Source organism: Kogia breviceps, chromosome 9, assembly GCF_026419965.1.
Source record: "Kogia breviceps isolate mKogBre1 chromosome 9, mKogBre1 haplotype 1, whole genome shotgun sequence".
Classification (NCBI taxonomy): Eukaryota; Metazoa; Chordata; class Mammalia; order Artiodactyla; family Physeteridae; genus Kogia; species Kogia breviceps.
In genome coordinates, this window is record NC_081318.1 from 26,789,391 (window position 1) to 26,814,964 (window position 25,574).

At 38.4% G+C, this 25,574-nt stretch overlaps 1 non-coding gene across 1 annotated transcript; it reads right to left on the reverse strand.

The window, feature by feature from the left end:
• Positions 1-18,021: 18,021 nt before the first annotated feature.
• On the reverse strand, positions 18,022-18,131 carry LOC131763140 (U6 spliceosomal RNA). Its single transcript, XR_009337538.1, has one exon. It is a non-coding gene; the product is annotated as a U6 spliceosomal RNA (small nuclear RNA).
• Between the last annotated feature and the right edge of the window lie 7,443 nt (positions 18,132-25,574).

Genomic DNA, 25,574 nt, shown 5'->3' on the forward strand with positions numbered 1-25,574 from the left:
TATTATAAACTACAAAACTATTATCTCATGGTTCCTTCGATGAGAAGTCCAGAACAAGTTTCAGTGGGCTAAAACCATGTGTTAGCAAAGCTGTGCTTCTTTCTAGAAGCTCCAGAGGTCAATACATTTCCTTGGCTTTTTGAATTTCTACTGGTCTGCAGCATTCTTTGATTCATTCCCTTCTGTAATCTTCAAAGCCAGCAGTGTTGTATCTCCTTGACCATACTTTCATAGTTGTATTTCTCTCTGACTTTCTTCTACTGCTTCTCTCTGACATATTTAAAGACCCTTGTGATTAACTGAGCCCACACAGAAGATCCAGAGCAGTCTCCTCATTTCAATTGTTCTTAATCACATCTGAGAAGCCCTTGTTTCCATGTCAGGTAACATTCACAGGTTCCAAGGAACCTTACTTTGTTTATCTTAGAATTCCCCAGTTCTGTCTGACCATGGAACTGTATCTTTTTCTCCCAAATAATATCTATTTACATTCCACAGAATAATTTTCTACAGAGCGCCCTTTGTAAGGTACTGGTATGGTAACACTTTACTTTGTGTACTTTTTAATCATTGTCAACATCCAAAGACAATTGGACCTTTATGTAAGGAGGTACAATTAAACTGCACTGTTATGCCTCTCTCTAGCAGTTAGCACAATTTGTTTTCAATAAATATTTTTAAATACATGAAAAGAATAAAAGTGAAAGGTACTCTTTTCTATTAAAGATTTTAAGTTAATGTGCACTAACCACTACCTTATACCTAGTTTGTTTTCTTTTTACAAACAGATGTTTCTAAACAGCAAAAGCTTTGTTTATGACTTACTTACAGACTGAGGTATTCAAAAACAACTCAGATTTCTCGATTTGGTGTCAAGTTTCCTTAGCTTTCTTATTGTTTCTTATACAAAGCCGATAAGAAACTAAAAGACACCAATTGTCACATATGAATCACAAAGACCAAGTTTTGTGAACCAGAAATGAAAATGGATTTGTTACTCCAAATTAGTGTTAGTAAACAAGCAGCTCTGTGCTACTTCCGTTTTGTTTCTATAACTCTATTCAAGTTTGCCTTCATTTAAGCTGAATATCTCTATTGTGAGATAACAAAATATATACTGGCTTCTAGAGTATCGTAGTTGCAAAGTTTTAATGTGTTAACTTTCTCATCCCTCTAATTTCATTCAATTACTTCTCATTTGGACCTTAGCAAAAATGGAGAACAACTGTTTACTGTTATCTGCTTGTAATTCTTTCACTTATTTGAGAACTATTGAATAATCCATCAGAATCTCTTCCTCAGAATTAATCATCTCAATTGCTTTTTGCTAGTTCATTCCATTAGTGACAATTACTATGTACTGAGACAAATACAAAAATCCCTTTTCTGCAAGCACAGAATATAGTAGCCTAAGGATAGAGAGCAATATATATATGAGAAAAGATATGATATTTACATAAATTTGCATAACATTATATGTAATTATATATAAAATATATTTATTCATACATATTAAAACTGTTCTCACATAAGGAAAATTACACCAAGTACTATGAGGAATATACAAAGTACTATGGAATTATAGAGATGGGGAATCTTTGAAAGCTTAGTGGATGACATGGATTATAAAGTGGATATTGAGAATCATGTAGAACTTATGAAAAAAGCATATGCCAATCTAGCAAAGGGCAAATAGACTTTAGGGACTGGAGTTTCAGGCACATACTGTTAACAGATAAGACATAGTACATTTAGGGGTCAAATTGTAAAAAAGTCTAAATGCTTAAATGTGGAGTTTGAATAATTGAAGTTCTGAGCATATTGAAAATTGAACTTTGGGAAAACTGAAAACAATGTGAAGAATGGATTGAAAGGGCTGAGTAATTTGAGCTAGGAAGACGATTCAGAGACTGTGAATTCAGAAAATGGGAAATGAGAGTGAGGACTTGAAACTGAGTCAATGAGAAAAGAAAGGGATGGAAGAACACATAAGAATTTCAGAAGTGAACACTGTAGAGGGTTGGTGGCTGATAGAATGGCCGGAGTGATAGAAAGGGAGACAGTATAACCACAGTATATACAACAAAGAAATAATTAGCTATCAACTGATTTTTGACAAAGGAGCAAAGGCCATACAATGGAGCAAAATAGTCTCTTCAACAAATAGTGCTGGGGGATTTCCCTGGTGGTGCAGTGGTTAAGAATCTGCCTGCCAATGCAGGGGAAACGGGTTCGAGCCCTGGTCCGGGAAGATCCCACATGCCACGGAGCAACTAAGCCCATGCATCACAACTACTGAGCCCACGTGCCACAACTACCAAAGCCCGTGCACCTAGAGCCTATGCTCCACAACAAGAGAAGCCACCGCAATGAGAAGCCCACGTACCGCAACAAAGAGTAGCCCCTGCTCGCCGCTACTAGAGAAAGCCCGCGCTCAGCAATGAAGACCCAACACAGCCAAAAATAAATTAGAAAACAAAAACAAATGGTGCTGGAATAACTGGGCATCCATATGTTAAAAAAAAAGAATCTAGACACAGAACTTACACTCATCACAAAAATTAACTCAAAATGGATAATGGTCCTAAATGTAAAAAGGCAGAACTATAAAACTCCTAAAAGATAACCCAGTTAAAAAATGGGCTAAAGACCTTAACAGATGCCTCTCCTAAGAAGATATACAGATAGCACATAAGCATATGAAAATATGTTCCACATCATATGTCAACAGGGAAATTCAAATTAAAACAATGAGATATCACTAAACACCTATTAGAATGACCAAAATCTGGAACACTGACAGCACCAAATATTTGTGAGGATGTGGAACAACAGGAACTCTCATACGTTGCTGTTGGGATACAAAATGGAAGACAATTTAGTGGTTTCTTACAAAAGTAAACATACTCTTTCCATATAATCCAGCAATCATGCTCTTTGGTATTTACCCAAAAGAGTAGAAAACTTGTTTCCACACAAAAGCCTCCAAGTGGGTATTTATACCAGCTTTATTCATAACTGGCAAAACTTGGAAGCAATCAAGATGTCCTTCAATAGGTGAATGGATAAACAAAATGTGGTATATCCATACAATGGAATATTATCCAGCACTAAAAGGAAATGAGCTATCAAGCCATGACAAGACACGGAGGAACCTTAAATGCATATTCCTAAGTGAAAAAAGCCAATCCGAAAAGGTTACATACTGTATGATTTCAATTATATGACTTTGTGGAAAAGGCAATAGTGGTTGCCAGGGGAGGGCAGGGGAAGGATGAAAAGGCAGAACACCGGGAATTTTTAGGGCGGTGAAAATCCTCTGTATGATATTATGATTACGTATATACATCACGATACACTTGTCCAAACCTATACAATGTACAACACTGAGAGTCAACCGTGAGGTAAACTTGAATTTGGGTGATTAGGGTGTGTCAATGTAGGTTTATCCTCAGTAAAAACTATACCACTCTGGTGAGTGCTGTTGATGATGGGGGAAGCTATACATGTGTGGCGGCAGCGGGGGCGGAGAAATCTCTGTACCTTCCTCTCAACTTTGTTGTAAATCTAAAACTGCTCTTGAACAAAAAGGCTTAAAAAAGAAATAATTAGTCTAAACTATAAATAGCTTCTAAAAATCAATAAGAAAAAGTTGAAGGCCCCATAAATAATTACATAAAGGATATGAACTGCCAATTTAAAAAGAGGAAAACCAGTGTTTTATATTGACATTTTAAATATATTAGTATGATGTTAATTAAAAGGAATGGTTTGGGGCTTCCCTGGTGGTGCAGTGGTTGAGAGTCCGCCTGCCTATGCAGGCAGGGCACATGGGTTCGTGCCCCGGTCCGGGAAGATCCCACATGCCGCAGAGTGGCTGGGCCCGTGAGCCATGGTCACTGAGCCTGTGCATCTGGAGCCTGTGCTCCGCAACGGGAGAGGCCACAACAGTGAGGGGCCCGCGTACCGAAAAAAAAAAAAAAAAAAAGGAATGGTTTGCCTTCAAAATCGGTAACTAAAATATATATATATATATATATATACTGTTTAATTTTGATAGATGTGTAGATAAATGAGCCCATTCCCACATTGTTAATGGGGGTGTATTGGTAAAATTAATAACTTACATCAAAACGCAAAAATATTTATAGTGTTGGATCTATTAATTCCACTTCTAGAAAATGATTCCTTGTTAATAATTTGAAATAATGAAAAATATTCATGTATAAAAATGTTTAAAACAACTCAATTCATAATATTGAAATATTTAAAATAATGTGAATCTCTAGTAATAAGGAATGGTAAAGTGAAATATCACATGTAACATTAAAATTATGTTTTTGAAATGTTCTTAATGACAAGAGAAAAATGTATGTCAACATTTAGTAAAATCTTAAATTTAAAAAAAGGTCTTAGAGAAGCACAGAAAAGGAGTAAGCAGAGTGATATCAAAAGGTTCAGATGGTTATGAGATGATGAGATTACGGGTGGCTATTTCTGTGCTCAGACTTTACAGTATTTTCCAATTTCTTGAAAAACCATACACTATTTTTAAGTCAGAAAAACATGTAAAAAATGTAGAAATTGTAGAAAGACATCTGCCAAAGATGTCAAATCCTACAGAGGGCAAGTGGAGTACATTGGCTAAGAAGAAAGTCATTGGCGACTTTAGGTGAGAGTGTGAACAGTCCTGGATGTGCAAGGAGAGCAGTGCACTTAGTAGAAATTCGAAGAAGTGTTGGAAGGAGTTAGTGCAAACAGTGGAGGGGCTCTGCACAGCACAAGCCCTGTACACAAGTAAATATTAAAGTTGAAGGCCAAGGAAGGGTTGCAGATAGAATGGGACCTGGAGGAGAAAACAGAGTTCAATGAAGGTTTCTTTTTAAATAAATAACGTTTAAGAATGCACGTCATATAACGTTGGAGCACAGTCCTAGAAAAAAAGCATCAAGGCAACAGGTACTAAATATAAAGTCGTCTTGTGTGCTCTCAGATATTATTTATAGTAATTGTGTTTATTGAATTCAGTCAATTATTTAGTAGAGAAAGAAGTCCATGCATTTATAAATTAGACATATTTCCTTTTTTAAAAAAAAAAAACAAAACTTTACAAGTTTGGGTTTTTGCTCCAAAATTTCAGGCATGGATTCTTTTATCATTAGATCTTAAATGATCTCTTTTTTGCATTTCTTTGACAGAGCTGAGAATGAAAAAATAAATATATAAACGAGACCTGCAACCTTTCAATTTCTTCCATATGACTAAAATGTAGATTTTATCATTTGACTGATAAACCATCTTGTGAGAAGTTTGGCTTTCTCAATCAATGTAGCTGTATGTAATGTCTTGGAATGTCCGTCAGTCACCAGATAATTTGTTAACGTTCTCTGTTTGACAAGCATAGTTCCAGCTATGTGCTGGAAATACACTGGTGGATGAGGCCAAGGGTTCTAGTCTTACTGGAGTTTACAGTCTATTGGAAATAGGAGTACTAAACAAATAAGTGTAATTTGTTTATACTAAACAAGTAAGTATAAGTGTGAGGAATATAGGTTTCTACAAAGGGGGTGCACTTTGCTGTAGAGGATTGAGGAAATAATATTTAAACTGGAGTCTGAGGAATGAGTAGAAGTCACAGGCCAAGCTGGCAGAAGAGTGTCAGTGAACCAAATATATAATGGGCCTAAGGCAGAAGGAAACCTGAAGTATTGTCTCACGGAGAGAATTTTAGCAGGTTGGGAGTGGGAAAGGTGAGGCTGGGTATAGGCAAAAATGAGTCATGAAGTCTCATACACCATGGTAAGAACACAGCATTTCAATGGAAAGGCAACGGGAGTTCCCTGAAAAGGTTGAAGTTGGGAAGTCATACGATCAGATTATATTTTAAAAACATCTTTCTGGCTACACTGAAGGGCAGAGTGTGGATAGGCAGTGGTGGGCAAAGTTGATGTGAGAAGAATGAGATCATTCTCTCGGAGAAAGATGAGACAAGTGGCCTGGACTTGGGGGGGGGGCTGTCAGTGGGGATGGAAAGAAGAGCAGGGGTTTCAGGCGGATGTGGGAGACAGCTGACAAAATTTGGGTCAGCCCTGTTCTATGGTAATATAAGGAGATCCACATGTATAATTTTAAGCTTAAAGGGAAAAATGTGAAATTAATTTTCATGATATATTTAACGTAACCCTATATCCAAATTTTATCATCTCAACACATATCAATATATAAGCTATTAATGAGATACTTAATAATCTTCAAAATCCAGAGTGTAATTTACACTTATAAAACTTTCAATTTGGACTAGCACTCTTCAAGAGTCCTACAGCCACATATGGCTAGTGGCTAAATATTTGGAGGAGCTGTGGGTTCAGATCCTGACTCTGATGCTTGTCTTAGTGACTTTTACAATCCTCCATAAACTGGCAGCCTGCTCTGAATACCGCATTGCATCATTGTATGACTAAATGAAGTAATGCACATGAAAGTGAATGATGTTCAATAAAGGATTGTTCAATATGAAAAACTGGTAGTTGTCCATCTAGCCATTATCTTTATGATGCTAAAATAAGGGGCAATCTATTCAATGCACTGAGGAAAAATAGACCGATTTTTTTTTTTTATAAAGATGGAAAACAGAAACAATCGGTTGCTTACTACAAATAAATCCTAATTTACAATCGTCGGCATGGATTGTATCCTTAGGTAAGTGGTAGGCAATAAACAAGTAGGATGGTGAATCTTAAAATTACGTTTAATAGTTTTGCTTTAGAAAACGTGACCTACTGGGGCACAATAACTTGTAACAAAATCCTTTTTCATGTTCTGTTAAGTTTTCATGGACAACTCTTTTAATGCGTGTGAATGCATTAAACCTCTAGCAAACACTACAGAAAATCCTGTTATCACTGATATTTGTAATGTGTCTGTGAAGTGATTTATTTTAGAAACTAAAATAAGAGTTTCCTTACTTTTGGTAGGGGTCACAAAGAATGCTCAGGTTGCTTTTGATTAGACCTACCTGGTTGAGGAATTCAAATAGTTAACACATCAAACCAATTTTCAAATGCTTTCCGCTTTTTAAATCTGTGGGAATTTTCCCATGGACGTGTCAGAGGAGAATTTTGCTCAAGGCAACTGATGAATGAATCACATGATTCTCTAGGCAGCTTCTCTATCACAGACTGAACTTCTGGAGCTGGAGCAGCATAATTGAACTGTGAGCTGCATGTTGGGGAGATATCTGTTTTTGTCCCTCTAATCTATTTTCCAAATTGCAGGCAGTAATTGTTTCAAAATACGATTCTGATTAAGCCATTTCTCTACTCAACACATGGCAACGACTCCTCATGCTTTTACATTAAGACCATAGTCTCTAAGGTGGCCCACATGACCCTGCACAGTACACCCACCTCTCTGTATTCATCTTGCAACTTGTCCCTTACATATCTGCTCCTCCTTCCTGCCCCTCATCCTACACTCCTTGTTCTCAGCATTTCAGCCACAATGGCCTTCTGTGGTTCATCAGTGATAACATTAGTTCCTCCTGCCAGGGCCCTTTCATAAATGGTTTCCTATGTTTGGAATAATCTGTTTCTATTCATCACCCTTTGCCTTTCATTAAATTAGGTTTTTCATTTTGCAATAATTCTAGTTTCACATGATGTTTAAAGAAATAATACAGACATATTCTCTGAATCCTTCATTCAGTTCCCCAAAGGTAACATCTTGCAAAAGTGTAGTTGAATATCGCAACCAGGATATTGACATTGATACAGTCAAGATCTGGAACATTTTCATCACCACAAAGATCCCTAATGTTGCTCTTTTATAACCACATTATCTCCCTTCCAGTGCGCCCACTCCTACTAACCTCTGCAACCACGATCTGTTCTCCATGTCTATAATCTGTCATTCCTAGCATGTTGAATAAATGGAAACGTCACATATGTAATCTATTGGGGTTGGCTTTTTTACTCAGCATAATTCTTTGGAGATTCATCCAGGTTGTTGTAAGGTGTCAATAGTTTAATACTTTTTACTGAGATGTGCCTGTTTTTTTAACCATTCATCCACTGATGGACATCTAGGTGCTTCCAGTTTTGTACTATTATGAATAGAGCTGCTATAAACATCTGCGTACCTGTTTTTGTGTAAACATAGATCTTTACTTCTCTGGGATAATTGTCCAGAAGTATAACTGCTGGGTCACATGGTAGTTACATGTTAAGGTGTTTTCTTTTGTTGTTATTGTTGTTTTTAACCTGCCAAACAGTACCAGAGGGGCTGCAGTGTTCTTCATTACCACCAGTAATAATAACATTATCCAGTTTCTCTGCATCCTCACCAGCATTCAGTCTTGTCATTAATTTTTATTTTAGTCATTCTAATAAGTGTTTAGTAGTATCTCACTGTGGTTTTTTTTTTGTTTGTTTTTGTTTTTTTTGTGGTATGTGGGCTTCTCACTGTCGTGGCCTCTCCCATTGCGGAGCGCAGGCTCCGGACGCACAGGCTCAGCGGCCATGGCTCACGGGCCCAGCCGCTCTGCGGCATGTGGGATCTTCCCGGACCGGGGCACGAACCCATGTTCCCCGCATCGGCAGGCGGATTCTCAACCACTGCGCCACCAGGGAAGCCCTCTCACTGTGGTTTTAATTAGCATTTCCTAATGGCTAATGATGTTAAATAACCTTTCATGTGTTTATTTGCCATCTGTATGTCTTCTGTGAAAGGTTTCTTCATGTTTTTTGCCCATGTTTTAATCAGATTGTTTGATTTTGTACTGGTGAGTTTTGAGAGTTCTTTATTCTAGATATTTTGTTGGATATGTGGCTTGATTCTCCTACTCTGTAGCTTGTCCTTTCATCTTCTTAATAGGGTCCTATGCACAGTAAAAGCTTTTATTTTTAATGAAGTCCCCTTATTAATGTTTCCTTTTATGGATCATATTTTTGGTATCAAGCCTAACAACTCTGTCTAGTCCAAGATATTGAAGATATTCTTATTTTTTTTTCTAAAAGGTTAATAGCTTCACATTTTACCTTTAAGTCTTTGATACATTCTGAGTTAATTTTGTGTTAGCAGTAAGACTGAGATCAAGGTTTATTTTATTGCCTAGATATGACATTGTTTCAGCAATAAGTTGAAAGACCACCTATCCTCCCTTGAATTGCTTTTGAACTTTTGTCAAAACATCAGTTGGGGATATTTGTGTGCATCTATTTCTGTGTCCTCTGTTCTTTTCCATTAATCTGTGTATCTATTTGTCTAGCAATACCACACAATCTTGATTACTGTAGCCATATAATGTCTTGAAATTGGGTAGGTGGATTCCTCCTATTTTATTGTTCTTTTACAAAATTGTTTTAGCTACTTTAGTTTCTTTGCCTCTTCATATACATTTTAGAGTAATATTGTCTAGATCTATGAAAACAATCTTGCTTAGGTTTTGATATGAATTGCATTATAGCTGTATGTCAATTTGAGAAGAACTAATATCTTTACTATGTTGAGCCTTCCAATCCATGAACATATGTCTTCATTTTTTTAGACTTTTTAATCTCTCATCAGTTGTGTAGTTTAAACACACAAGTCTTGTACATGTTTTGTTGGATTTACATCTAAAATATTTCATTTTTTAAAAGCTATTTTTAAAAGTATTGTATGTTTAATTTTGTTGTCCACATGTTTAATTGCTAGCATATAAATATACAACTGCCCTCCTACATTCTTTTAGCCACAAATTCTGTTTTCTTTCATATGAGAATGGGTTGATTTCTTCTTCATTCATGCCTACTTTCACTGGGCATAGAATTCTGGGTTGGCATATCTTTTCTTTCAGCACCTGAGAAATATCCTGCCACTTCCTCTGGCTTCTATGGGAGCTGATAAGGAATCTGCTGTTATTTTAATTGTTTTTTTCTCTATAGGTAAAGTGGCATTTTTTTCTCATTACATTCAAGATTTTTCTTTGTCTTTAGTTTTCAGAAGTTCAATTATAATGTTTCTTGGCATGAGTTTCTTTGTTTGCTTATTTGTTTTTTTCTGTTTGGGGTTCACTCAGTGTTGAATCTGTAGGCTTATGTCTCTTGCCAAATTTGGAAGCTTTCATCCAGTACTTTTTCAGCCCTGATCCCTTGCTCTTCTCCTTCTTGAACTCTCCAGTCAAGAATATTAGCTATTTTGTTATAGTTCCACAGGTTTTCAAGGCTCAGTTCATTTTTATCAGTATATATTACTCTGTTTTTCACATTGTATAATATCTATCTTTCTAACTTCCATTTCATTAATCTTTTCTTTGTTCCCTCTATTCTGCTGTTGAGCCAATTTCTAAGCTTTTAATTTCAGTTATTATATTTTTTTCAGTTCTAAAGTTGCCATTTGGTACTACTTTATATGTTCTATTTCTTTGTTGAATATTTCTATTTCTTTGATGAAATTTTCTGTTTTTTTTTTTCATTTATTTCAAGCATGTTGGTAATTACATGTTGAAGCATTTTTATCACAGATGTTTGAAAATTGTTGTTAGATAATTCTAACATCTTTGTCATATCATTGTTTGGCATCTACTGATTGTCTTTTTCATCCAGTTTGAGATCTTCCCAGTTCCTGGCATGACTAGTAATTTTAAACTGAACTGTGGACATTTTCCTATTATCTTCTGAGACTCTGGATCTTATTTAAACACTTTTTCCCTCAGACACCACTCCAGAGAGAAGGAAGGGAGGGGCACCACCTCATTACTGCCAAGTAGAGGTAGAAATTCGGGTTCCCACACAACCTCCATTGATAGGTGTGACATGTGCATATGTGTGTGTGTGTGTGTGTGCGTGTGTGTGTGCGTGTGTGTGTTTGAGTGTGGGCTCCTTGTTACTGCTGGGCAGGGGTGAGAGTTTGGTGATACAAGCTGTCTCCACTGACAACAGCAGATGTGAACTCATTATCTCTGAGTTAATGTGAAAGTTCTGACCCTCCACTCAGGCCCCAAAGTGATTTCTACTGACACCATTGGGAGTGGGGGGTAGGTACTTATTACTGAAACCTGGGAATGAAAGTCCTATCTCCCTATTTGATTTTTTCTGACAACAACCTGGCATGTGTTTGGGGCACTTGTTACAAACTCTTGAGGGCATAAGTCTAGATGCCTCTCTCAGCCTTTGTCAGCATGGATGGAGGCATGGTTACAGCTCCTCTGTGATATTTGCCTAGAGTAGAATGCTTATTGTCTAAAATTTTTCTATTTTTTACTTTTTCCTTTTCCTCATTTTTTTGGGGGCGCTAGAGATCAGGCTTTCACTGGGGAGTTTTGTCTGTACTTATTGGTGTTTCTGGGTTATCAGCTTCTCATCTCCAAGTCTAAGATGTACAAGGTAGAAAGAAAACCCAAGGAACTTACTGTCATTCCTTGGGCCTTGTGGTCCCCAGCTCACTGCCTTCTTTTCTATACGTTTCAGAGCCTTCTGATGTTTGTTTAGTATATAATGTCCAGGAATTTTACTTGTACTTAGCATGAATAATAGGGAAAAATATGTTTACTCCATTTTCCCAGAAGTGGTTAGTGACCCTTGGCTTTTTAAAATATCCTTTGTTCTTTATATTTTAGCTTAATATTCCTCCATCTGCAAAACATCCTCTCACTTCCCTTAGGACCTAAGTCATTTGAACATTAGAGACTCTCATAGAAGTATGCATTTCTCTTCTTCTTAGCATGTGTTTATAATAGAAATTTTAAATGAATTTGACTGATTATTTGATTAATGTTTCATTAATTGGACTCTAAGAGTCATGTGTGTAGTGATCATGGCTGTGTTTTAGTTCTTATTTTATTCACAGTGCCTAGTAGTCTGCCTGGCATTAATAGTAGATTCTCAATAATCTTTGTAGAATGAATAGGGCAGTACAATAAAGTAGAAAGGGCTTTAGTTTTGCAATTAAATTTTGCCACTTTACTAGAAGTGTAATCTTTGTATGTCTTTTTTGTCCTTTACTTTCTATTTTCTCACATGTTGATATTAAGTGATATAACATGTAAAATTTTTCACTTAATTCATCAGTTGACACGATGACTTCCAATTTCCAATAGCTATTATTTCTCTTTTTTTGCTTTCTCTCTTTCTAGGGAGCTTCAGTTTTGCTTTTTTGTTTGTTTTACTTTTTTTTTTTTTTTCTGTTTTTGGTGACAAGCACAGTGCCCAGGACATGATGGAAACTCAAAAATTATTGAATGGAATTAAACTGATATGCTTATTATTACTTAATGGAACTTATATGAGTTTTCTGATATAATATCACATACCTAGGAAAATGTAAATAAAAAGAATTAAAATTTATAGGGGGAAAGAATTTTGTTTAGAAGTGAAAAGCTGTTTTGTCAATAATTCACCTGTGAACTAGAAGAGTAGCAGGCTGAAAATAGTAAACACATTTCAAGGAAAGAGTACAAATATTTATTCTATAATAAATGCCACAGAAAGTTACAAGAACAAGTCCATTTGGAGACACAAAAAGAATGTGAACTGTGTTTAGAGGCCAAAAAGTCCTCTGAAAAAATAGATAAAAGAATTGTTGTCAAATGGAATCAGTTTGATCTCTTAGAGTCAGGAAAAGGGAACAAGGAAAAATGGACTTCAAAATACATACTTGACACTGATCATGGGAGAGAAAAAGAGAGAGAAAGAAAAGGGGTGCAAAGCCTTTTGTTGACCTTTTTTTCAGCAGATCAGGTCTGGGGCCTGGGTTTGCAGCACTGCCCACAGGGTGACTGTAAAGGGGTTATCCTTGCGGCTAAGAATGCCTATTGAATTTTGGACAGTGTGATATACACAGCATAGCAGATGGCCCATCTCCTGAGAAAGCTGTAATTTACGGTTGTAAGAAAGGAAGAGAAAATCACAAAGAAATCCAGAACATCTCTGTTCAGATGTGAATGAAAATGCTGAGACTGTGAATGTGTATAAATGATGGTAAGTTTTTATTGAAGATATACTATGAGCTTGGTACTGCTCTATGAGCTTTACATGAATTAAATCATTTGCCCTATTATGACTGGTATTCATACCATGCCATTCATGTCGGGATATAGAAGTTACAACATTCTTGTAGGTTTATTAATACTATCTCTCTTCTCAGGTTGGAAGTTGGGAGATGATGTTTGGGATGGGAGAAGAGATACTTTACACTCCACTGCTATGCTTTCTGTTATGTGTAGAACTGTTCCCCCAAAATTCATATCCTGAATTATTAATCCCCAGGACCTCAGAAAGTGACCTTGTTTGAAAATAGATTTGTTGCAGATGTAGTTAGTTAAGGTGGGGTCACAGTGGAGTTGGGTAGAACCTAATTTTCTGTTGTATAAGCCACCCAGTTTGTGGCACTTTGTTTTGGCAGCCCTAGCAAACTAACATACTTTCCACGGAGCACTGACCTTCATAATTTTGAAGCTTATGTATCCTTTTGAAAATTTAAATCGAACAATGGAAGTTCTCTCTTGAAAAATGCAAATAGCCACAATTTCACATACAATTTCCAAAGTTCACAGGTGTTCTGCCATCCATCTACAGATCTCACCCCCAGTCTCAGGTCAGACTAAGAACCTTTGTCCTAGAGTCCGTGTGACCTCACCTGACCCCTTTCTTAGGCGATGCCTCCTGAACACATGGCCCTGCACTGAACACTTCCCATTAAAAGAACCACTCTTTACTATGCGACAGTATCTTACAACAGAGGGCAATTCTGCTCTTAAGAGCTGGTCCAGTGGAGCTGTGACTCACATCAGTGTATTCAACTTAGAGATACCATGGGCCTTACCACAGTCCCCTGCTAAAGAATACAGCTGCTTTTCTATGTCCTTTTCCTTGTTTTAAATTAAAACAATCTTTCTCTTGTAATTGCTACATGTAATTAATAGGGCAAGTATAGAAACAGGAAGAGGAAGCTGTTGCTGTTTGGGCGTGCTGTAGGGAAAGAACTTGAGCTCAAAGGGACGACTTCTATTTATATTTAAAACTCCAAATATAATTTTGGGGCCCGTGGGGTAAAAAGAAAAGCAAAGAGACTGAGGAAGTGGTTCTCAGAGGGAGCCAAAAACTTACTCTGCATCCTTCACCCTCTACTTGGCGCTGTGATGTGAGTGTTTGCACGTATTCTGGATCTCAGAGTATGTTCTGTGTGCATGAGGTTGAAAGGCTTTATGAAGAGACATGTAAGAAGCACCTGCCTACATCTTTTCCTGTGTGTGTTTGTAGCTGTGTCTTGCTGTCTAGAGGCTGGCTTTCTCCTCCTGCTCAAATAAGACTTATCTCTGTTACTGTGGTGGAAACTCTGGGAAACTCAGTCTGTCTTCTGTTGTCATTTGCTAGACCCAGATAGAATTGCCCTCGCTGGGGCTCCAATGTTGTCCTTGAAGAATGTCTTTTACCTGTGTTTATATGATTTTTCTCTGTCATTCGCTTTGCGGAAGAGCTACCTTGTCTCGATATTGCCAATGCCCCTCCTATAGCAACTCACAAGAGTGAGTCTGTGTTTTTCAGCTGTCATTATTATCTTCAAACAAACATTCAACACAGTCTGGCAGATAATCTGGTCTGCACGTGGAATGAAATTTCAGAAAGCCCGGTGGCACCTGATATTTGCGGCCACAGAATATGGGGGCATCGTCATTTGGGATTCTTCCTCTCGTGCTGTTCTGCCCCAGGACCGGCCTCTCTGTCTGCAATGATCAATTACTTGTGCCTGTGGAAATCCTGCTCACGTTTAACCACCTGGGGCACATGCCACCTTCAGGAAGCTAGATCTCTCGACTGCGTGGGATTTTTGACGTTTCATGGTTTTCCTTAGGTCATAGTATGATAACTTAGGGTGAATCTGTCTGCCCATGAGATCACAAGGTCCTGAGGACAATGCCTGGCCTTATTCATTTTGCAGGCTCCCTCAGCACTTCACACAGGATGCTCACAACAGAGTGCTTCGGGATTGTTACTCCTGAAGCCTTCTAACACCTGGCTCTGCCACTTAGTCTTCCTACATTAATCAGAATCTCGGCTGGCTTTGGAATTTGAGGTGGAAGGTACTCTGGCAGATGCAAACTTGAAGAATGTAGGCAAAGGGACATCAAAAGAGATGCCAGTCACCATCATTTACTGAGATCTTACAGAATGCCATGAAAATGTAGTAGGAATTGATAAGACAGGAAAATAGAGAGTAAGGGAGCAAGCTGAAATGGGGACATTTAGAATAAGTTAAAGATTGTAAAATACTTAGATGTATATAGCAGTTTGCTTTCAAGGAACTTGAAGGAGTTACAGTAATATAGGCACAGGTCAATCTCTTGCTACACATTTTATAGCAGAAACAACATAATGCCTGAAATCAAATGACAATTCAGTTATTTGTGGGATGAAGATGTGATGTACTTGGAGCTTTGGAAGAAAGAGGGTTGATTAAAGAAGACCTCGGGCCTGCCAGAGGATGGTAGAAAGCCAACACTCATTTCTGGACTTTAGCTTTACTCAACTTAAGGAAGATACACGGAGGGGAGGAGAGGAGAGGCGTGGAAAACAGTGGTGAGAGTTAATCAGATTATGAATAGGGTGAAAAGATAGATATGATGTTAGCATAAATGCATATTATTGGCCCCTGGCTGTAATCTGCTAGGTTACAGAGGCAGCACGGCTCCCCTCCCCCAAACTTGAGTTTTAGATAGGCTGTAATCTAACAAATCTGATAGTAGGAAGTTTTTTATAGTGATAAGGACACTTAAAATGAAACTTACCCTCTTAATAAATGTTTAAGCATAGATACAGTGTTGCTAATTATAGCCACAATGTTTTACAGCGGAACTTAATCATCTTGCATAATTGCTTCTTAAGACATGCCTCAGGCTGCCTTAAATCAAGAGAGCCATCCCTTCCATTAGGCCTCTCACTGGAAAAAATAAACACTTGGAGTAATTCACAGTGAGTAACCCTAAAATAAGACTGATAGTGTTCTTTTTCTCTGGATGTAATGCAGAGTGAGTACAAAAGTGTGGTACAGGAAGCTGTATATATTGACAGAAAATTAGAGTGAGAGTGGAGAAGCGAAACAGCCCAGCTTACCATCATTTGTTCGGTAAATATTTATCCAAAACTAACTACGTGTCAGTAAATATCCCTGTGGTGGGAAACACATTGGTACGTTTGGGGAATGATAAGGGCGATTTGGCTTAGAGCAGTAAAAAAAATGGGAAAACAGGATAGTAGGAGATAAGATCTGAAAGGTGGCCTGGGCCAGATCAGGAGGCAGTAAGCAGCTGGCTTTTATTCTAAGTGTGATGCCTGGACCCTGGAACTTTCTGAGCAGAGGGGTGACATAACTGGATTTAGTTTTTACAAGCTCTGTCGGCCTGCTCCGTGGAGAATGAAGTGTGGGAGGGCAGGCACAGAAGCAAGCCGACTAGCGGGGAGGCTGCTGCATCTGCTGAGGTGAGAGTTAATGATAACACACAAGGATGGTGGCAGGAGAGGCAGCAAACGTGACTGGTTTAGGAAATGTTCTGATATACATAAGCTGACAAGACTTGCTGATAGATTTATTGCAGGGGAGACGGAGAGAGAAGTCAAAGATGGCTTCTGGGTTTTCAGACTTAGCAACTGAGTCAGTTGAAGACCACTGGAAGGAGCAGGCTCTGGAGGGGTGATTAAGGCTGCTGCTTTGAGCACACACTTAATAGACACCCGGTGGAAATGATGAGTAAGCTATTGGATATGAGCCTGGGATTCAGGGGGAGGTCAGGGCTGGATATATACCTTTAGTAGTCATTAGCAGAGAGATGGTATTTGCACGCAGGGTCTGGGTGAGACCATAAGGAAGAGTGTTGATAGAAGAGGAGATGGACCCCTGGACTGAGTCTCATGGCACTCTAGTAATTAAAAGCAGGAAGGAGAAAAGGAGCAAGCAATGAAGGCTGAGAAGGAGAGGGTCCTGAAGAAGCAGAAGCATTAGGAGGGTAGATGTCAAAAACAAGAACATGTCCAATGCTGCTCACAGGTTGAGAAAGGTGAAGTTGGAGAGGTGACCACTGGGCACGGCAAGATGAAGGTGCTGATAAATTGAAGTGCGTTGAGTGGATAGTAAGAAGTGAGGAAACTGAAATAGCTATTAGTTTTAGCTATAGAGGGAGCTGTAGATAGGGAAACTTCACCTATTGTCACAGGAGGGAAGGTGGAATTTAAGGGTATGGATGCAGGGAAAGGTTGACTTGATTTTGAAAACAAGAAGTTGTTATTTTCACATTACAAGAAAAATGGAAAACAACTGTATTTTTTTCAAAAGCATTCATCACCATATTTGTTGCCTGATGAGATGTTAGATCACAGAGGAATGAAAACGGCAGTAGGGCTTGTGAATATTCACTTGGTGTAAATTTGTTTTCATGTTTCACGTTCATACACAAGTTGTTTAAATCAGTCATTTCAGTTTTCAGAAAAGCTTTCTAATCAATTCTGTATAGAAAAGTAAATAATACAAGAACATTTTAAATTGCTGTTTGGCATCAACATGAAAAACAATTATGCTTTGATTACTCTCTTCTGTCCCACAAGTCTCTCTAGAAGTATAAAAATACAATAGTGGAATATTCAGTGAATAACAGGTATTTCTACAAATGGTCATGCTTCTGAATTGTTATGTATTGCAGTGGGCATAAATAAATAAACAAAACCCAGCTTGCTCTGGTCAGTCTTTGCAATATTCAGAATTTTAATGCTGTGTTCGCCTCTGCTTTGCTGATAACAGTGGACTAGGAATTTAGCTATTCTATGACCACTCAACTATATAAAATTGTTGACAAGGGACCAGTATTTTAAGAGCTCAGTGTCCTCTTAATGAAGCGGTGTTAGTACATTTTCTTCTAATTTTGGTATCATAGTAAAATATATGTAACGTGAAATTTACAATGCTAACCAATTTAAATGAAGAGTTAAGTGGTATTAAAGACATTCATACTGTTGTGCAACCAACACCACCATCCGCATCCAGAACTCTTGTCATAATAATATGGAATGTTTCCTGAATTTCCTGTATGACATCGTTGAGCAGGTGTCATGCTACTCTTCTCTGTATTGTTCCAATTTTAGTATATGTGCTGCTGAAGTGAGCCCTGGTACACATTTTAGTGAAAACACTTATTTACATAAAGAAGAAAAAATTATAGAGACTGTGAGTCTGAAAGACAAGCAAGATCCATTTAATGACTATTATAAAAAAAAGGGCTTTGATCAATTCTATAATGCTCCCAATCAGAGTATGGAGGCATGGAAGGTGAGTAAAATACCTTCTGATTCTACACGCAGAGACAGAAAATAGGGATAGGTTATCTGATCCAAAATGATCATTGCTGTATTTTCCAAATTTATCTGGTTGAAAATGAAACAACTGAAACGTGATCAAATCTATATTAAATGAGTTCTTAATATATGCCAGCCACTATGCTAAATAACGCACAATGCATTGTCCAGCTTAATTAAAAAAGAATGCAATGAGGTAGTTCCCTTATTTTCATTTTAAAGATAGTAAAACTAAGATTCAGAAATAGTAGTATAATTAACTACACATGGTCTTACAACCAGTAAGCTATGGGTGAAAGACATGGCTCTGGGTCGGCCTGCCCATATAACCCTTGCTCTTCATCTCTGAGATCTGTTGTGTCTATTTTGAAGTGATGGAAGACCACATCTGCCCCCCATTTTTTCAATGTATGGCCTTAGACAGCCTCCACAAACACATCCTGTTCTTATGAACACATCCTGTTCTTATGAACACATTAGTTTTGCTTGTGCAATCATGTATATGCTGAACAATGATACTTACCTCACCCAAGTTTTGAGTTGAACTCTCACTATTATCTCTAAGTGTTTTACAAGCAAACATTTTCTCAAGAGCTACACTCAAGATTTGTAGTTGGGAGGATTGAGAAAGATTTCATCAATACTCTCTGGTGCAGTTTCTCTGTATTCATGTTCGTAATTTGCTGACTTCTGGAATGATGGCTTGGAAATTAGAACATCTCTTGAAATAAAACTGCTGTGCCAGAAGACACCATTTAGAATTCCATTACAGCCCTGACGTACAAACAGTCCTGCATCTACATTTTGATCCCAACACCTGTTATGCACTAAGAGATATATCTATTTCCAGAATTTTCCCTAGTGGAGCTTTATTATCATCCACTATCTAATTCAGGAAGCCCTTAAATATTTGTCAGCCGTTGGTGAGGTTTCTGCTTGTTTTATTTAGACTTTGTTTGTGGGCTTTCCTCACACAGCACTCCCACTCCTGTTATTTTTTATTTTATTTATTTTTGGCTGTGTTCGGTCTTCGTTGCTGCACGCGGGCTTTCTCTAGTTGTGGCGACCGGGGGCTACTCTTCGTTGCGGTGCACGGGCTTCTCATTGCGGTGGCTTCTCTTGTTGCGGAGCACGGGCTCTAGGCACGCGGGCTTCAGTAGCTGTGGCTCGCAGGGTCTAGAGCGCAGGCTCAGTAGTTGTGGCGCACGGGTTTAGTTGCTCCGCGGCATGTGGGATCTTCCCAGACCAGGGCTCGAGTCCATGTCCCCTGCATTGGCAGGCAGATTCTTAACCACTGAGCCACCAGGGAAGCCCTCCACTGCTGTTATTTACTAGCAACTCTCTGTTGTGGAAAGAGCATGGTTTTAGAAGATACCCCTAACCCTGGTTTGACTTTGACTCCTCCACTTATTGTACATAATGCACGATTATGTTCAACTATTTTTGATTTCTAAGGCTACAGACATAATTTTAGATTTACTTATGATCAAGTAAAGATGTATACGGTTGAGTGAAAAAATTTTTCATGTTTGCTGGGGGGAGCGGTAGAGGGGATCGGTAAAGGGCTTTAATTTTACCCCAACCAATCCAAGTGGTAAAAGAAGTTGGTCTGGGTGAGCTCCGTGTTCTTCTCATGTGTCCTTCCTTCCGCATTCCCTCTGTTCTCTTGCCTGAGCCTCCCCCAGCAGACCTGACCAGCCATAGGCACCAGCCCATAGTTCAGGTTTAGATGCACGTGGGCAGGAGGGTAGAAGTAGGGGTTGACTTTCCTAATCCCTTTCCTTTACTCCCCTCCTTACAACCTGGATTCTGCACTGCTGGAAAATGTATCCCAGCACTGAGGCCCTCAGACAACTTTCCCGTTTCAGAAGCCAGGCTGGCTTTTCTCTTCATTTACAATTTTGTCAATTCTGAGAGAATTGTTTTTTATTTATTTAAGAAAATGTGGTATATACATACAATGGAGTACTATTTGACTTCAAAAAGAAGGAAATTTCTGCAATATGCTATCACATGGGTGAATCTTGAGGACATTATGCTAAGTGAAATAAGCCAATCACAGAAAGACAAATACTGCATGAATCCACTTATATAAAGTAAGCCAAATTCATAGAACCAAAGAGTGGAATGGTGGCTGCCAGGGGCTGGCAGGAGGAGGGAATGGGGAGTTACTAATCAATGGGCATAAAGTTTCAGTTATGCAAGATGAGTAAGTTCTAGAGAGCTGCTGTACAATGTTGCACCTGTAGACAACAAATGCTGTATTATACACTTATAAATTTGTTAAGAGGCTAGTCCTCACGTTAAGTGTTCTTGCCACAATAAAATAAAATTAAAGAAGAAAATAGCTGCTTTTTAAATCTAGAGTTCCAGTGGAGAAGGCTAGATTGCACTTGAGTTATGCTTAAACTTCCAAAATGCATCTGGGCTCTCTAATCTGGCAATTTTTCATCCCCACCATGTAATTTAACTGTGTGGCACGGAAGAGCTGACTTTCTGGGGCTTGCTGTGCTCTTTTAGATTATGTTACCCAGAAAAAAAATCCTGACCAAGTACCATAAACAAAATACATCTTAAAATCAGGGTTATTGCTTAAATGAATAAACTTTTGAATGTGTAAAGATATATGATATTTCGCATGTTATCATTTAGGAGATGAAATACTACTATGAAGTTTGAGTTTCCTTTTTCCCCCCTAACTTTCACTTACTTTCTGAAGTTTGTGCCAAATATAATTCTTGATAAAGCAGACACTGTTTCTTCAACATGAGCAATTCTCAGTGTTTTCAGCTTCTAATTTTGTTGCCTCAATTTTAATTGTAATTTGTGTTTTCTGAGCCAGAATTGTTTCAAATGAGCACAAAAGTTTCCATTGTTTGGTGTCTTACAATATGAGCGCGCCTGAGTTGCAACCATTAAAAGCCTCACATGGGTCGTTTTTGTTATTGTCCCCCTGGGCCCCCTCCACCCCGACTTTTTTTTTTTTTACATGAGTGAGCTAAGAAGAAGCAACTATTTTAACAATTTATTTAAATAGAAAATGAGTGACTATGTGTCTCCTAGAAAGATGGTCATATGTGTTTTTAAATTCTGACTGCTACAAGTAAATTTAGCCACAGTGCATTGCTTTCTGAATGCTTCCAGAATGGAACACTGTGCTTTGATTGTTGCTTTGGGAGTCTCATTGAGACTCTAAAAGGTCAAAGGAGTAAGGACTGGAGCAAAATATGTTCACTTACAATACACACAGCACAATCAAAATGCAGAAATCAGCTACATACATGATGTGTTTCTACCAGAGTATTCGTATAATAGAGAACCCTGTTCTTGTCTAAATGGTTGCATTTATTCTACCCAATATCTACAATGTTGTTACTAGTGGAGAAATATTTCAGATTACCAATTGTTTGCTTCATAAACTAATTTCTGAACAGAGGATGATGTTGGAATCAGATATTTTTGCCATAAAATGAAATCGCTATCTCCATAAGTTTTCCTGTCTTAAAAGATAGACATTTTTCATAAGTCCTCTGCTCTAACACACACTTTAAAAATTTCATGAGGTGAAGACAGAATGCAATGATTTTGGCCCCTGGATAATTGCCCTTGAAGGAGGACATCAGATTTTGACAAAGAATACATTAAGAATACAAGCTAACTTAAAACTCAGTTTTCCCAGGAGTCTGCTCTAGCTTGAAATTTAATTATCTCAGGTACATTTCAGTAACTTGTTTCTGCTGGTAATAGGAGATTATTTTCAGGCGAATGTGACGATACCCTATAGAGGAATTGGTGGGAGTTTTCCTTTAATTTGAATTTAGCCTTTAATGTTTTCCTTCTCTAACATATTAAGAGGATAGCATAATTTTAAACACCTTGCTACTTGGTTTTCCACATTCCATATTTTAGCTTTTATTTGCTTTGGCTCTCGAATATCTCAAAAATTATAATGAAGTAACCTCAGAAGTTTCCTTTTTGTGTCCATAATTGATTGCTATAGTACTTAATATTCTTTTTTTGTGTGTGTGTGGTACGCGGGCCTCTCACTGTTGTGGCCTCTCCCGTTGCGGAGCACAGGCTCCGGACGCGCAGGCTCAGCGGCCATGGCTCACGGGCCCAGCCGCCCCGCGGCATGTGGGATCTTCCCGGACCGGGGCACGAACCTGCGTCCCCTGCATCTGCAGGCGGATTCTCAACCACTGCGCCACCAGGGAAGCCCAGTACTTAATATTCTTATAAGGATTAAGAACTACCATAGTTCAGGGAGTGGTCCAGGTGCTAACAATTCAACAGTGTAATACAGATAAAAATCTCTGCCTGTATGGGCCTTTCATTTTCGTATGTATGTCTATACCCAAGTTTATCCTTTTTACCTCAACCTTCAGTAAAAATGTCAAAAATGTTCACCAATCTTAGAATTTTAAAGATTGTATAACTTTTGGAAGAAATCACTATGAATTATTTTCAATCTGAGGATACAGTGTTCATGGCGCTCCTTGGAGGTGAGGACTAAATCAATGCTATTTAATGTTTTTTTCCAAAGAAAAACCTCTTGAGTTTTTTTTTTTTTTTTTTTTTGTGGTACTCGGGCCTCTCACTGCTGTGGCTTCTCCCGTTGCGGAGCACAGGCTCTGGACGCGCAGGCTCAGCGGCCACGGCTCACGGGCCCAGCCGCTCCGCGGCATGTGGGATCTTCCCGGAACCGGGGCACGAACCCGTGTCCCCTGCATCGGCAGACGGACTCTCAACCACTGCGCCACCAGGGAAGCCCCTAATGTTTTTATTAATGAATAAGATCAGTGATTTTTAAATTGTGTCCTTTGGATCGCCAATGTCAGAATCCCTTCAGGTGGTGGTCACAGTTCCTGAGGTCCACTTCACAGATCCTGATTCAGAATATGAAGGTGCAGGTCAGGAATCTGCATTCTTAAGTAGCAGTCTAAGTGATCCCTACGCATGCTGAAGTCTAAGAATCAATTACTAATTTAGACAAAGAGCTGAAGAAAGTGAATCTTAAATTAGAACGTGACCACAAGCAATTGGACAAAAAGGCTTGACCCTGGTGTATTCTCAGTACATAAAGTGGTGCGAAAGGGCAGAAAAGTTATTTCCTGAGGAACTGGCACCAGAATTTCTCCTAGAGAGAAGACTGTTTCTTGTTAAGGAAACACTTTGATGTCTGCTTGGAGAGAGAACATAAGCCTGTGAGAATAAATGTCACCGAGGCACAAAGAGAAAACAAATTCGAAACAAGATTGGAGGTGCTGGGGAGGAGAGACTGAAGAGAGAAACAGAGAACCACACATCTTGGGGAGAGGCTGGCCACTAGTGGAAATGGCCTAAAAGGTGTCTAATACTGAATTTTTAGGCATTTGTGTGGTTGTGATACGAACTCCTTTTTTCTTCCCAAATACTCACTGATGGCTGCTGCACACACAAGAGCCTGATATGAGTGGTTTTCATGAGAATCAAATTAAATCGGTGGAGATCTGTGTTGAGATTAAAGAAGAGCGTGAGGATGGAGGAATACCTAAGCCACCAGAAGTTGAGCAGAAGATGGAGGATTAAGAAGGGAGAACTCAGGGGCTTCCCTGGTGGCGCAGTGGTTGAGAGTCCGCCTGCTGATTCAGGGGACACGGGTTCGTGTCCCGGTCCGGGAAGATCCCACGTGCTGCGGAGCGGCTGGGCCCGTGAGCCGTGGCCGCTGAGCCTGCGCGTCCGGAGCCTGTGCTCTGCAACAGGAGAGGCCACAGCAGTGAGAGGTCCACGTACAGCAAAAAAAAAAAAAAAAAAAAAAAAAAAAAAAGGGAGAACTCAGAGCCAGAGAGCTGGGAGAAATGGCAGAGAATTTTCAGAAATTCAGAGGAAGACAGTCATTCAAGCTAATTGTATATAGATCTTGAGGGGTAGGATGGCCCAAGTGGACACTGGGCATTATGTTTAGTTACTGTTTTATGGATTATGCCTTATCTTTTCATCTAGGTTTTGAGTTTCTAGTTAGAGGAGTATTCTTGTCTTTTTTTATTATTAATCACTTTTCTGCATGGTATATTTTGCACACTGTAGGCTGCCACGCATTTATTGAAATTTTTTTTTTGTGCTAGAGTGAAAAGTGTAGTGGATTGTGAATGAAAAGTGTCCTAGATTTATGAACTTTAGGTTATTCCCTTGTGGACCTTTTAAATTCTGGGTCCTTAAGTCTTATAGACTTAAGACTGGTAGAAAATAACTTGTCTATGCCTTTATTCCTAGAATATCTGAGTTACTTGATATTTACTATTTCAGTGGAATGAAATGGTCATTCCTTTAAAATAACATCTATAAACTACTTTCCTATGTGAAAATATATGATAGTTTAATTTCCTAAAGTTAGTTTAATTTCTCAGCAAGTATTTCAGACCTTATACATACTCTAAAGCCTTATGATTATTTTAACTTGGTGAGGTAAAAATTTGTGGCTAAGCTCATTACATTTTTAATGCTGGAAGTACATTTATTTTCCTATGAGGATTCTAAATATTTAGAGTAATTATACTTGGCATCTAGAATTCTGTTGGAGGATGCATTAAAAAATACTACTTGAAACTTCTATGGGTAAAGAAATCAAAGCATAAGTAGGTAAAGAACAGAATGGCATTTTATCTTTGGAATTCTGGTCATAACTCTAACAGTAATTTCCGTGCTGTGAGAAATTTCCTTTAAATCTTTTCATCTGCAAGAGAGCTTTTCTGTTGAACTTACATATATTAGTTTACAACAAAGACTTGAAATAAGTTACAATCATTCCTCAGTAACCCCAGTGGATTGGTTCTAGGACCCCTAGAGATACCAAAATCTGCAGATGCTCAAGTCCCTCATAGAAAATGGCATAGTATCTCCATATAACCCACACACATCCTCCTATATACTTTTATCATCTCCAGATTACTTATAATACCTGACGCAATGTAAATACTATGTAAATAGTTGCAAATAAATGTAAAGGCTATGTAAATAGTTGCTGAGCATGTGGCAAATTCAACTTTTGCTTTTTGGAACTTTCTGGATTTTTTTTTTTCTTAAATATTATTGATCTGTGTTTGGTTGAATCCGAGGATGTGGAACCCATGGATACCAAGAACAAACTGTATATGCAAATAAGTCAGTGAGAATATATTTATGTTATGCTTTTATAACCAACCACCTTTTGTGGCAGGCAATATTATTTCCACTTTATACTTGAGTGTGGCAGGCAGGCAGGCTTTAGGGTGACCTTCA